This window comes from Enhydra lutris, unplaced genomic scaffold (assembly GCF_002288905.1).
Source record: "Enhydra lutris kenyoni isolate GAN:26980312 unplaced genomic scaffold, ASM228890v2 scaffoldscaffold26, whole genome shotgun sequence".
In the NCBI taxonomy this organism is placed as follows: Eukaryota; Metazoa; Chordata; class Mammalia; order Carnivora; family Mustelidae; genus Enhydra; species Enhydra lutris.
In genome coordinates, this window is record NW_019154110.1 from 23,975,776 (window position 1) to 23,988,055 (window position 12,280).

The 12,280-nt window shown below is 56.7% G+C and overlaps 1 protein-coding gene across 1 annotated transcript in view; it reads left to right on the top strand.

The window, feature by feature from the left end:
* The window catches only part of LOC111151385 (Rho GTPase activating protein 23), a 69,618-nt gene that overhangs the window by 12,719 nt on the left and 44,619 nt on the right, over positions 1-12,280 (top strand). The window lies entirely within an intron of this gene.

A 12,280-nucleotide genomic window follows, 5' to 3' on the forward strand; every position in this document is an offset into this window, starting at 1 on the left:
CTGGGTGAAGGGATGACCTGGACAGGTTAGGCAGGGCCTGGGGTGAGGGGGTGGGTGGTTTCAGGGGTGGGGCTGAGAGCCTCTCCCTGCCAGGGAGCCCCAAGTACCCTGGGGGAGACTTTCGGAATCTGCCGAGACCTGCCCTGGGAGGGGATGTGGTCTCAGCTTGACTAGGACGAGCTCTCCCCTGAAAGAAACCAGTGGGTGCACCTGTTGTCTCTGCCCAGGTGCTCGGACAATAGGAAGAACTTCCGGAGAGGATTGTGTGGGGCCACAGGGAGAGTCAGTCCCAGAGCTCTCCTCCAGTGTGGTCCAGTGTGGAGGAGCAGAACGGATAGCATTTTGGAGCAGAGTCTTTGCAAGTATTCTGCCTTCAGGAATGAATGCCCTGAATATGACCTAGTCTGCAAAGGGGCTCTGGCCTCTCTCCAGTACCCTCCCTAAGGTCTCACGGTCACTCTGTCCTTCTGCAGGGAGCCCTGCTCTTCTGTACGAGACGGGGAGGGGTGATCCCAGGGCATGGTAGGGGGCTGAGGGGCATGGAGAAAGCAGTGGGGAGAGGTGGGTGGAGGGATGAGGGCACCCCGCCCACTCGGGGCTGTGAAGGAAGATAAGTGTGCCGGACCTGGGCCAGCAGGGGGCTCTGCTGCACGTGGGACCTGCCTGCATCTCTGACAAGAACTCGCACCCTTCAGTGGGTAGGGATGTTTTTCTTGGAGTGTTTGCATGAGAAAGCATTTGAGAATAGGGACATATCTCGGTGTTACACCCTTGCGCACACGTGTTTTTGTGTGTGTGTGTGTGTGTGTGTGTGTGTTACAGGTGGTGTGTAAGCTGGGAACAGATGTGTGTGCTGAGGCGGGGAGGCCTCAGGGGGCGGGAACCCCACAGTCCCCACAGCTTTTGCTAGGGAAACTCTTCCAAGGTTTAGGATGATGTGACATCCCGAGAGTTGGGGTATCCATGGGTCCATCCATGCCAAGGACTTACTGGGTGCAAAGGTCAGACTCCCCTGGCACCCCGAGAGCTCCTATTTGGGAACTACTAGGGCCCCAAAGGTGACAATAGGGACTCTGAGAAGGCATAACGGAGAGGGGTGGGAGGGCAAGGTCGTCCAGACAGGAGGTTGCCAGCTATCCTGGGCAAACTCTATGGGCAGGGCCTGCTCTTTGGCCCCCCAGGGAGACCTGTTCATTTGTCCCACCTTCTTTCAACAACATCCTTCAGATAGGAGTTTCAATAGGACTCCGTCCTTTCTTTTTATTGTGGTAAAACACACGTACTGTGCGATTGACCATTTCAGTTCAGGGGCATTAAGCACATTCCTATTGTTGCGCAACCCTCACCGCCGTCCATCTCTCGAACTTTGCCATCTTCTGAAACCGAAACTCTGTGCCCATTAAACAGTCCCTAACTTTCCCCTTTCCCTTGGCAGCCACCGTTCTGTCTTCTGCCTCCTGGCGTCCAGGTAGCTCGTCTAAGCAGAATCATGTAACGTCTGTCCTTCTGTTCCCACCTTATTTCACTAAACGTAACGTCTTCCAGGTTCATCCATGTTGTGATTTCCTTCCTTTTTAGGACCAAATAAATTGTCTCGTATGGATTTACCGTGTCCTGTTTACCCGTTCACGCACCAGTGGGTGTTTGGATGGTTTCCACCTTTTGGCTGTTGCAAATATTGCCGTCATGGATGTGGGTGTACGCATACTGCTTTGAGTCCCCGTTGCCGCTTCTTTTGGAGACATAGCCAGAATTGCTACGTCTATGGTAATTCTGTGTAATTTTAGGAGGACCAAGCCATACTGTTTTCCCACAGCAATGGCACCATTTTGCATTCCACCAGCAAAGCATATGCAGGTTCCAATTTCTCCACATCCTCCCCAGGAACAACTCATTTTTGAGAGCCTGCAGTGCACGAAGCATTCTAGTAGTACGAATCCACTTCTGAAAAGTTGTCCTTAGGAAGCTCTCAGGCTAATGAGGGAGACTTGGGACATACCCTTGAGCAGCCTCCAATCTGAGAGGAAAGACCCAGGCCGTGACCTCTGGGGGACCCTGGACAGATATGGGATGAAAACACAAAACACAACAATGAAACCCTGTCTGTTCTCAGGGAGCTCCCAGTCTGATGGAGGAGGCGTAGCTTCTTCCCTCTGGGGAGTCCCACGTGGGCCCAGACACCAGAATGGATACATGGAGGGTGAGCACTGAGACAGTCAAGGGCTGCTGAGTAGAGTAAATCAGGGGGTGGAGAGGGCTTGCGGTGGGCCCTGTCCCACGCCAGCCTGTGGTTGCCTGGGCAATGGCCCTCCTGTTTACTTTGTGGCTGATTCCAGACTCACCCTTTTCTGCAAGTGCTCATTTCCCACCAGAAGGAAAGATGCTCTTTAGTCTCCCCTCTCTCTGCTGTCCCTGAGGAGGGGACTGGTTCTCCTGCTGGGTGGAGGCCCTGCCAGCCTGGCACCTTGGCCGTGTCCCTTGCCTGCCGGGGTCTCACGTTGCCTCCTTCCCCACTCCCAAAGGGCCGAAGTTCTGCTAGGGCAGTGGGGCCTTCTGCTGATGCCTCCCTGCCTGGGGGGCGCTGGGACATGTGGGAGCCTGTAAGGGGCTGGCAGTGGGAGGGGGAGAGGAAGCCCAGGTGAAGGGGTTCACCCGGGTCTGTGCAGACCTCCCTGAGTGTCTGCACATGTCGCTGCGCCCTTGCGTACACGTGGCTGGGCTGTCTGCCTGTCTGACTGTGAGTGTGGCTGGTGCGAGAGAGTGTGAATATCCAAAAGACAATCAAAACAGTTTGCGCTGCCTTGGAGGGCATTACGCTAAGTGAAGCAAGTTAAACAGAGAGAGACACATATTGTCTGGTCTCACTTATATGTGGAGTCTAAAAACAAAGACAACAACAAAAACCAAGCTCAAAGATACCGAGAGCAGATTGTTGGTTACTAGAGGCAGGGGCTTGAGGTGGGCAAAATGGGTGAAGGGTGTCCAAAGGTACAAATTTGGGGTGCCAGGTTGGCTCAGTGGGTTAAAGCCTCTGCCTTCAGCTCAGGTCATGATCTCAGGGTCCTGGGATCGAGCCCCACATCTGGTTCTCTGCTCAGCAGGGAGCCTGCTTCCTCCTTTCTCTCTCTCTGCCTGCCTCTCTGCCTGCTTGTGATCTCTGTCTGTGAAATAAATAAATAAAAGTCTTAAAAAATAAATAAATTGTTATTAAAAAAAAAGTACAAACTTCCAGTTATAAAATAAATAAGTCACAAGGATATAATATAGGGCATGATGACTCTAGTTAATAATGCGGAATTGCATATTTGAAAGTTGCTAAGAGGGCGCCTGGGTGGCTCAGTGGTTAAAGCCTCTGCCTTCGGCTCAGGTCATGATCCCAGGGTCCTGGGATGGAGTCCCGCATTCGGGCTCTCTGCCTCCTCCTCCTCTCTCTCTGTGCCTGCCTCTCTGCCTACTTGTGATCTGTCTGTCAAATTAAAAAAAAAAAAAAATCTGAAAGTTGCTAAGAGAGGAAGATCCTCAAAGTTCTTAACCAACTGATCCACCCAGGCGCCCCAAGATCTTAAAAGTTCTTATCACAAGAAAGAAACTTCTATTACTATGTGCGGTGATGGGTGTTAAGTAGACTTATTGTGGTGATCATTTCGCAATATATACAAATAGTGAATCATTAGTTTGCACACCTGAAACTAATATGTGTCTCAATTATACCTCAATAAAGAAAATGTTTAGGGGCGCCTGGGTGGCTCAGTGGGTTAAAGCCTCTGCCTTCGGCTCAGGTCATGATCTCAGGGTCCTGGGATCGAGCCCTGCATCGGGCTCTCTGCTCAGCAGGGAGCCTGCTTCCTCCTCTCTCTCTCTGCCTGCCTCTCTGCCTACTTGTGATCTCTCTCTCTCTGTCAAATAAATAAATAAAATATTAAAAAAAAAAAAAAGAAAATGTTTAAAAGGAAAAAAAAAAACAGCCCAAACCAGCTTGCATTTCTTGAACCCCTACTATGTGCTTAGGACCTGTGCTAAGGACTTTTTTAAATTACTTTGTTTTCCCAACAACCTATGAGGTTGGCAAGGAGTGTCATTCCCATTTTACGGATGAGGATCAGAGGCTCAAAGAAGTGAAATAACTTGCCCAAGGTCTCACAGCCAGGGAGCGGTAGAGATCCGACTCAGACCCGGAGGTCAAGGACTCCAGAAGTCTCCAGAGCCTGTATGCTGGCCCCTGAGCCTCTGGAATAACTGGGGATTCTGGCTGCTGGGGTCGTGTCCATCCCTCCTTGAGATGGCAGTGGGACTTCTGGGAGGGCAAGGGCTTCCTCCTCCCTTTCCTCCTCCAGCCTTCCTTGGCTCTGGCCCAGTTTGAGGGTAGGAGAGGAGCGTATAGCAAATACCCCAACTCAGGGCAAGCCTGGCTCTGGATGGGGAGAGCATGGGGTCTGGAGAGACCCTTTGGACCACCCTCTGCTCCATAGGCTGGACCGAGTGAGGTCCCCAGGCTCCCAGTGACGCAGGGTTATGGCACACCGAGCTTGCTGAAGACGCAGGCTTGCTGGGCCGGCTCATCAGCTTGGCCTGTTAGGGCATGCCAGGACTGCTTACAAGCAGTGCTGGGAACCAGGCCTCTGAATGGGGCAAAGGGGTGGAGGAGGACAGGGGGAGGCTGCCCTTGAGCAGGGAGACTGGGGCAGGGGTCAGAGGCCCAGGCGTGGGCTGGGCTGGCATGCCTTGGGTATCACATTGCCGGCATGCCTGGGATGGACGGGGACTGGCGGTGGATTTGCTCTGTCTGTGTGTGTGGGGTGGTTATAGAGGTGAGTATATGGGACCTGTCAGAGAGTCATAAATGGGGGAGATTCTCTCCAGGTAGGGGCACTGTTTGTCCTGCATTTTGGGGATCTACATCTGAGAGGAGGCACTAATTAGGCGAGAAAGAAAAAGAGAAAGAAAAGCAGGCAAAGTGACCCTGATCCCCTTTCTCTCACTTCCTGAACCACAGGCCTTTAGTGCTATGCTTCTCTCTCTTTTCTTTCTTTCTTTTTTTTTTTAACATCCAATGTGAAGCCTAACAAACCTACAACCTACGACCTTCAGATCAAGACCCGAGCTGAGATCAAGAGTCAGACACCTAACCAACTGAGCCACGCAGGCGTCCCTGTTTCTCCTCTTCTTACATGCCTTGACCCTTGGGCCCCAGAATGCTCTCCTCTTTCCCAGTTCCTTCTTGTCAGGCTGGCCTTACAGTCTTCTTCTGTAGCCCAGGCCACCCTCTTCTTGGTGGTCTAACCCTGAAGGCCCCTGACCTTGCCCTCAAGCGAACCACCCCCTCATAGAGAGATGCAGCTCTGACACAGGGACTCCCTTGGTATGTGGGGGTCTCCCTTGGTGGGGATGACGACAGCTGACTCGGGCCCGGATCTGGAACTTGAGGGCTCCTAAAGTTTTCAGGGGCTGGGATGCCAGTAGAACTATGAGCACCCTGCGATCAAGGTGTGTACTTATTCTCCAAGGTGTCCCAGCCCTTGGCCAGGCTCCTGGCCCACAGCAGGCACTCAAGACATGTTTGTCGAATGGATAAACAAGGCGGGGAATAGAAAGAGATCTGAGTTAGTCTGGGATCTGGGTTCAGCTTAGTAAAAGTGACATCTTGAGCCAGGCACTTGCCCTCTTTGAGCCTCAGTTTCTGCATCTGAAGAATGGTGGAACACAATCCCTGAATAGCCAATTTAGGGTAAACGCTGCATGAAATCCAGTGAAAGTGCCTTCAAACAGTAAAGAATGATGATCTCATTTGGAGAGAAGACTGGACACCCTCCCCTTGGAGGCGCAGCCCCCGAGAGTCCTATCCCAGGGACCCTCAGCAAGGTGAAGTTGAATGGATTTTGCAAGCTGGTCAAACTAGAGGATGATGGGAGGGACTGCTCAGCGGGGTAATTCCTGAATTGGGGGGAGGAAGCTGGGGAGGGTGCAGGGGAGGAGGACTCACACCAGGCAGGAAGGCTTGGAATAGAATCTCAGCACCGCCTGGTATTTCCCAGCCCTGGGCCCCATCCCCTCCCCTCTGGGACCCACCCCACATTCCTTTCCCAGAGGAAATGGGGGAGGGGGCTGAGAGGCTCCCCAGACCTGTAGAATCGTCTATTCAAGCTCTGTACAATCTTCCAGGCCCTACTGTGTGCACCCCCTTCCTGACACGCCTGCGGAGGCAGCCGGGCAGAGGGGGCAGGGTGGGGAAAGGGCACGTTTGGGTTGGAAGAGACGGGGACCCCCTTGCTGCCCAGCCAGGTTAGAGGGCAGGAAGTGGACATCATATATGGTTTATCATTTCCTAGGTCTCTGAACACAGGAACCCCGTGCTGCTTCTCTGCCTCGCCCCTCCCTGTAGCCCTCAGAAACCTCAGCAGTTTCGAGGGAAGTGGATTCCTGATAGACCCACAGCAGCACCTGTTGGCCGTGAGAGGCTCCGTGGGGCACGAGGGGGGAGAGTAACACCATTTCCTCAGAATCAGGGACTGGGCTTGCGGCAAGAAGAGAGGAAGTCAGGCAGCTGGAAGGACCTACTGGCTGCTTACTGGGAGAGCAGGCCGGACTCTGAAGGAGGACATCCCTGAGACTCTTGCCCTCAATTGGGGCCACAATGTGTGTGACAGGGCTAAGGACAGCGTGTGGTGGGGCTCCCAGCTGGTCTCTGATGGCCTGACCTTGGTGGGGAAGCAGACAGGGAGGCACAGGACTGACAAGGGCAGGAGTGGTCCTGACCCAGTATCCTTGGTTTTCCAGTGATGGGGGGGCAGGGAGGCTGCTAATGGAGATGCCAGGTCAATGTTCCCCCTGACTGCGGTTCTTTCCCACTCTGCCCCTAAGCCCTCCTGACTCAGCGCCCGTGGCAGCCTTGCTCTTCCCGTCCGGCTTCCGCCAGGGTGGGGGTGGGGGTCCAGCTCCTGCACAGGGGGCCCAGCAAGCGGCAAACAGGAAACAGGAGAACAAAACCCGCTCCCTGGCCCCCACTGGCCTGCCTCACCCTCACCCTTCCTCCTCCCTTCCTCCTCCCTCCCTCGCTCCTGCCCAGCCCAGTAGTCCTCTAGTTTGCCTCCCTCGGTCTGGGTCTGGCCACGTTCCTCTCCTGCTCCTCCATCTCCCTCCCCTACCCCCTCCCACCCCATCCACCCTGATCCACCACCATGGCTGTCCAGCAGAGGACACAGGTGTTGGGATGGGGACGGGCAGGGGAAGGTACCCCTTCTGCAGGGCCCTCCCTTTGGTGGTTGCCACTCAAGGGCCCAGCCCTATGGCTCTTCCTCCCAGAACTCCTAGATAAGGGAGCAGGGTTGGGCTGGAGGTGCTCTCCTACCGCCACTGCCCTTCCCTGGCTGCCGGCTAGAATTTAGGTGTAAGATCCAAAGTTGGAGTGAGGGCCCCTGGGCTTGGAGTTCCTCGCTTGCCATAACAAGCTAAGTGCTCTTGGGCCTCCATCGCTTTCCCAGAATACGGGGTCACAGCCCGGGGCCTGGGCCACAGTGAGTGGCTATGGTGAAAAGCACCCTGGGAACCGTCCAATGAGACAGACATAGTGGCGAATATGCACCTACTAGCCAAGGCCTCTGCTGGCCCCACCCGGGAAGGGGCCGGGGGAGAGAGAGCCAGGAAGGGGAGGCAAGCAGGGTCTGCCATCAACATGGGCTTCCTGTCTGACTCACAAGCTGGGGTGGGGGGTTGGCGAGCTAGGCACCCATTGTCAGCCTGGCCGTGGCCCCTCTGGGTGGAACTAATGGGCAGGGGGTCCCGGGGAAGAGGGTTGCTCGCAATCCCCTACCAGCAGTGGTGGGGACCCCACCCGCAGCTCTAGGGGCTATCCTAAGTCTGGTGTGGGGTGTTAGGAGAGTCAGTCTGCTCTCAGTGCTGGGCAGTGTGTGTGTGTGTATGTGTGTGTGTGTGAACAGAGGGGTACAGCATCTATGCATGGAATGTGTGTCTCTGGGCGATGTGTGCATGTCATCTAGCTGCTTTCATGGGGGTCTCGTGGGGTGTGTGGCGAGTGTATGGGTGGGTACCGGGGCGGGGGGCGTCTGGTGTGCTTTTAGGAACACAGTGGGTATGTTTGCAAATGTGTGTGTGTGGGGTGTGGGGGGCATATTTGCATGGGAAGGTATCCAAAGCATGTAAGGAAAGGTGTCCCCCCACAATACATATGTGAGGGGAACAGTGCGTTTATGTGGGGTCTGTGGACAGAGGGAGAGTGAGAGTATGTGTGTGGATGGGAGAGTAGCGGCTGTATAGGTGTGTGTGTGTGTGTGTGTTGTGTGGGTCTGTACGGGGTGGGTAGGTGTGCGTGTACATATGTGCCCCAGTGAAGGCGTTTCTTGGGCACGTGAAGTTGGATGCGCGCGTGTCCTGCCGAGTACAACTCTGCGTGCGTGTGGGCCGAGGCACCGTGTGAGCTTCCGTCGTGCGGGAGGGTGAGGGTGTGTGTATACGTGTGTGCCCGTGGCCAGGGTGTGCGGCTGCGCGGGGGCGCTGTATAGTGCCTCCCGCGCGTGTGTGGGTGTGTGTGAGTGTGTGGCATCGGGACGGCCGCGCACAGGGGCCGCCCCGGAGGGGGAGGCGTCTGCCGGGCGCGACTCGCCGGCGTGTCCGGGCTCAGGCGCCTTCTGCGGCCGGGGAGGCGCGGGAGGCGCGGAGCTGTGCAGCCGTCCTGCCGCCGTCCGCGCGGGCCGTCCATCCCCTCGGGGCCCCTGGGTCTCGGACCCGCGGCTCCGGGGGGCGGGCGGGGACCCCCGGGGCCCGCCTGCCACCCGGGGTACCGAGGACGCCGCCGGCCGGGCGCCTTGGAGCCCCCAGGGTCCCCCGCGCTGCGCGCCCCGCTCCGGAAGCCCGGCCCGCGGCGCCGTGGGGCCGGGGCGGCGGCCGGGCCCTGGGGCCCCCGCCGGCTGCCGCGCTCGTGGGCAGCGCCGTGTGGCGCGTGGAGCGGGCGGGGGCCCGGGGCTGGCGCTGGGAGCGAGCCGTTGGCGTGGACTGCAGTGCCCCGGAGCCGCGCTGTCTCTGGCTGCCCTGCCTCGCCCACAGCGATCTCCCCGCGCGGGGGCCGTGCAGTGCCAGGGTGAGCGCCACGGGGCTGCGGGACGAGAGTTGGACTGGGGCCCCGTCCTGGTGGGTGGGGGGGTGCAATTGGGCCACCAGCTCCTTGGGCTCTTTGAGCTGACCGGCATTCTGGGACGGAGGCCCCGGAGTGGGGAGGGAGTGAGGAGCTGGAGAGATGTGGGCGAGGGTGGCAGGTTGTGGCTGGGAGCTTTTCTGGGGGTGCTGGATGTGGGCCTCCCAGTCTGGGGGGCTGCCTCCAGTGGCTCAAGCATCTGGGTTTACACGTAGTGGAAGGATGGAAGGGACCAGGGTTGTTGGAAGAGATGCTGGGGCACAGAGTCCTGAGGAGTTTGCTGGGCAGGAACCCCGAGTCAGAGGCAGGCAAGGGTGTTAGTAAGTGGAGTGGAGGGCATCGTTTGGCCATCTCCCCATTAGGGGCGGTGGGCACAGGGCACAGGAGGGCTTCCTAGTGGGCAGAGGTGTAATGAGTGATCTCAGGGAGAGGACTGACAGGCATGGCGATAGGGGGTGGGGACAGTGTGTCTGCTGTCCGGGATCGACCAGGCTGGTAGGGCGTGAGTCACAGTGGGCATCGTGCCCAGCATGAAGGCTGTGCTCTCGCAATGACCTCTTTATGCTACTAGCGGGGAGGAGCAGGACTCCTGGGTTCTGGTTCCTGGTGTTGCTAACCTACCATGTGTCCTCTGTCTCACTTGTGGCCCTGGGGCCATCTGCCCTCTTCCCACCATCAGCTGGCATTTCTGGATGTCTCTGTCTGGACCAGGAGAGTGGAAATCAGTGATGTCCCCGTGTCCCCCCGAGTCTCTCTCTCTCCACATCCCCTTGTCTCTGTGCCTCCCCCGGAGAGGCAGAAGTAAGGATGTGTGTGAGCTGAACCCCTTCCCCATCTAGTTGCCTTTCTATTCCCAATGTTGACTCCTTCTCTGTTTCTGTGTCTACCCCCTCACTCCCTGTCAAGACGAGAGCCAGACCTGGTGTTGTCCCAGGTCAGAGGGGAGGAGAGGAAATGTGTGCATCATAGCGTGAAGGATTGAGGTTAAATCCAAGGAAGAACTTCCCACAGGGGCACTGCCAGATCTAGCTGTTGATGGGAGTTGTGTGCTCTTCAGGCAGGGGTGTAGTGGCTATGACGGGGGGATTCCCACATGGACATTCTCAGGAGCTGGGTGGAAGGGATGGGGGAAGGGAGACTGGAAGGAAGGAAAAGAGGAAAGGGAGAGGCAGAGACAAGGGAGGGGGTGCCAGTGGGGCTTGGGCCAAGAAGGGACCTGAGAGGAGAAGACCTGCCCCCTGACCTGGGTTACAGCAAGGCCCCCAGAGAGGGGCACCCCCAGGCCACTGGCTGCTCAGGGCAGGATGTGTGCTGGAGGAGGGGTGGGGGGCGTGCGGGGACCTGTCCCAGCCACTTCTCGTCAATGGGGCAGCTGGTGGCTTAAACCTTAATCCAGGACACCAGCAAAACATTGGGCCCTGCAAACAGCCTCATCTCTGAGCCTGGGGGGAGAGGTGTGCAGGGGAGGCAGCTAACACTGGGGAGGAGCAGGGGCTTCTGGTAGGAACAGGCAGGGAGGGTCCCCCAGGCCCTCTTCTCTCCCCCATCAGTTCCTTGCCAAGTCAGCAGAGATAGGAAATCCTGGGGATTTCAGACCTCAGCAGAATTCCCAGAGAATTTTCTCTTCTGGACTCTTCAGACCCCCCCATGGGGGGTGTGGGGCTCGGTGGAACTTGGGCGGGGGGGGGGGGGGGCTCTAGCTACAAGTGGAAGGAGCCAAGGGTCCATCTCCAGGCCTCCCACCCCATGCCGGAATCCATGGAATGCCACGGCTGCCCGGACTGGGGAGCACCACCGGGACTGGGGAGTTCTTTTGCTTGGACCTCTCAGGGGAATGAGTACTCACAACCTCATCTGACAAGCTTTCTAAATGGATATGATTGGAATGATTGCCCTGGCCTGGAGCCTCGCTCAGGCCCCCGTACCTTCCACCTGGCCATGTTCTCTGGGACTACGTGAAGCCAGCCTCCCACCTCTGTCATGTTTTTCTTTCATCTTCTGAGACCAGACAATCCACCCGCTCTCCCAAGCCTGTGTAACTGCGGTCCCACTTTCCACCCCACACAGAAGTCCCTAGTGAGGGTGCCTGAGTGGCTCTGTCGGTTAAGCATCTGCCTTCCGCTCTGGTTGTGATCCCACAGTCTTGGGATCGAGTCCCACATTGGGAGAGCCTGGTTCTCTGTCTCCCATTCCCCATTCTCATACTCTCTTTCTCTCTCAAACAAACTCTGAAAGAAAAAAAGAAAGAAAGAAGGAAAGAAAGGAAGGAAGGAAGGAAACCCATTCCCCATTCTCATACTCTCTTTCTCTCTCAAACAAACTCTGAAAGAAAAAAAGAAAGAAAGAAGGAAAGAAAGAAAGGAAGGAAGGAAAAAAGAAATCCCTAGCAAAAGGGCTGGGCCCAGGTCTGCTTTCCACCAGAAGTGTGAACAGGCTGGGGCAGGGATACATGAAGGAGTGTCTTAGTATCCGTTCATTGGAGTGGCAAATTTGAACTTTCTTTAGCTGTTATACTGGGGTGGGGGGTAGAGAAAGGGACTTACTGGGGGGCGGGGGAGGGAAATTCTCACCCACTAAGCCCACGGGCTTTTTCCCTCTCCACCCAGTTGCCTTTGTTCCCCTGAGGACTCCTGCCTAGTGCTGGTGCTGGGAGGAGTTGGGGGTTGAGGACTGTTGAGGGTGGGGGTAAAAGGGTTCCTTGCCCTCTGAGGTTTGGATGAGGGTCCTCAGATAGGTTAGGATGCCTGCAGTTGGGGGTTAAAAGCCCCAAGGGAGGCATCCTGGCTTTTCACCGTCTTCTCCACTTTGCCGTCCACCGCCCTGGTCACGCGTCTGTCTGACACCCTTCTGTCACCCACATTCCCTCTCTGCGTCTGAGCAGAGAATCTGAAGAGAGAGCCCTCTCTCAGGGGGTGTCTGTGCTCTTGTCCCTCCTGCTCCAGAAGCAGACCTGTGTGCCCCCAAACCGTGGTCTTCAGACACCCTCTGCCAGGTCATCTTGGGGAATCCCAAGGATTGCATCTGGTCAGCCAGAGAGCAGTAGAGGGCCTCCCCCACCCCCAACCCGGTTCCCCTCTTCCATCCCACGAATAGCCAGGCCTCTGGCTGGGCTCCAGAGCCTCAGGAAGTCCCTTT